This window comes from Pinus tabuliformis, chromosome 3_2 (assembly GCF_031772625.1).
Source record: "Pinus tabuliformis cultivar Carrire ecotype Pingquan chromosome 3_2, CPIR1, whole genome shotgun sequence".
In the NCBI taxonomy this organism is placed as follows: Eukaryota; Viridiplantae; Streptophyta; class Pinopsida; order Pinales; family Pinaceae; genus Pinus; species Pinus tabuliformis.
This window is the reverse complement of record NC_142302.1, coordinates 266,289,056-266,291,499: the sequence shown is the minus strand read 5'-3', so window position 1 is coordinate 266,291,499 and position 2,444 is coordinate 266,289,056.

Here is a 2,444-nt window from a genome sequence, read left to right as displayed (position 1 = left end):
CTACAATTTCTGCGTTTTTATTTCCTGTGTATACATATGGTTATGTTGGGTATGAATTTCACTTATAATGCTTATATGATGCGCAAATATATGTGAATGTGTTGGTGAAGTAAACGCAAGTAAGAACATCTATTTATGCGAAGCTAACTAAGATCAGTTAATAAGATAAGTAAGACACTTAGCCTAGTTTGGGAGATATCACAGTTCGCTACCCTAGCAGCGTGAAAGTACCTTAGCCCCAGGTTAAGGTTGCGCGAAAGCCAACTGTACCCTTTCGCGATGGTACTGAAAGGTGGAACAGAGGGCTAAGCAACCTGCATGAAGGCAGGTATAGCTAGAATAAACTGACATCACGACCATCTCAAGGGTGCGGAAACTTGGTTCCAACATCCCCCCATACTACTTCCAGTGAGACTTCGGTCCACACTCCATGGGCTGATGCCAAAAGGGCCAATGATGTAGGGATTTGTTTGGCTAACTAAAGCTGAACCTGGGTCGGGCCCCTTCAAGACAACAATAGCCCTCTGATTGTACCTCTGTTGAGTGACGACGAGGGAGCAGCACAGGCTTCACCGCAGAGCGTTGTCCAGTTAATAAGGCAAGGGTTTCCACGAATACCTCATCCGTCTACACCTCCTCCACCTTCACATCCACAGCATACACCTTCGCCCACACTGCCCCCACCTCCGCCACTGTTCAATATGTTGAATACCATGAAGTTGCCCATTTTCAAGGACTTAGGAAATGAGGACCCGAACCAGTTTTGGTTTGTTGCGAAGGTCATGTGGACAACACATAATATTACAGATGAACATATGAAGAAAATGCAGTTAGTTACTACTCTACAAGATCACGCGTTGACATGGTACATTAAGTACTGCACTAATGACCCGATGGCATCACTAGCGTATACTTAGACTACATTGAACAAGGAATTCGGTAGGTCTAAGTCTGAAATGCAGTCAGTAGTGGGATTTAAGGAAATCGTAATGAGAATCGGTGAAACACCCTCAGAGTTAGATTAGAGAATGAAGTGTGAAATCTGAGAAGCCAATATGAATCTCATAGACAGTCAGCACCGTGATTGGTTTATAGACGCGATCCTGCCTCACTTAAGAATTTCCTGGTCATAGAAAAATATAGGGACTCAAGCAAAAGCGCTAGAAATTGCAATGAGGTTACATGAGACACCTATCCATGATGCGACGTTGGGAGTCCAACAGATTCATGCGGAGTTGTAGAATCTCTTCTTGGAGTTTCAAAGCTTGAAAAAGGAGAAAGCAGCTTGCTCAGAGGTGCGCGAAGAAGTTTGGTGCCTGAAGTGTAAAAGTTAGGGGCATGATAAGGATCACCACCCTATTTTCATGAATTATATGGCAGGAGAAGAGGGCGCAACCTCAGAATCCTACTCAGAACCTATAGATGATGAGAGTAGAGCCTCATGAAGAGGATCCCAATGTTAATATCATGTTGCAAAGTGGGATGATGACCGGTGACGATAAAGGGAAACAACCTGAAGAAAGTGAGTGGGTTTGTAAGGATCTAGAAAAGGAGGTGGGATTTGATCTGGAGTGCACGAAAGAAACAGTCATGGAGGTGAAGATCAGGAAGTTGGCTGCAGGTGTGCATGACACTAAGATAGAATTAGCCAAGGTTCATTTTGAATTGAACCTGAAGATAATAGAGTTGGAGTTGAAGTCATAGCCTTCAACCTAGGCAGAGGTCAGGGAACAGTGTGAAGCCGCTATCAAGGATGGAATTGCAACAGTGGATGTTGCGGTGGAAGATTGCACCACACTTTTTGAGAAAACAATGGAGGTAGTCACAGCCTTGCAGGAAGATCCCACCCTATAGGCCTTGAATACACAATATCATGAACTCCACCAACAATATGATGAATTCAAAGCAATAACGTGTACCATTTCTTCCACACAATGCCTTGCTAACTTGTAGGAGGCTATGCAGCCGCATCTACAGGTGGAAGCAATGCAAAAGAAAGAGGCAATCCTTAAGGCCAGATTGGGGCCTTGGCTGAATGAGGCCTACATTATCTCTACCAACATTCAGAAGAAGTTGGCGAGCCTACAAAGCACGCAGTAGAAAATCAAGGAAGACAATGCAGGACCAACAATAGAGCAGCTGGTGGAGTAGATCAAATAGGCAACCACATAGAGCACGGTTGAAGTGGCAGTGGCAGAAGTAGAGTTGGAAGGTCTTTGCAGTAAGATCTTCGTGCCAACAGAGTGATTCGAGGGCGAGTCATGATCTTTGTGTTGGGGGCTTGTTGGGATGGGGTCCCCTAGGGTCAATTTTGGGGAAAAAGCCCAATTTTTGTTGTATAAAATGTAAATTCTCCGCAAGTTGTGGTCGCGGAGCACATAGATAGTTAAAGTGTCATAAAGGGTTTTACCCTTCTTTTATGTAAGTTGAGTCAGATTTTGAAG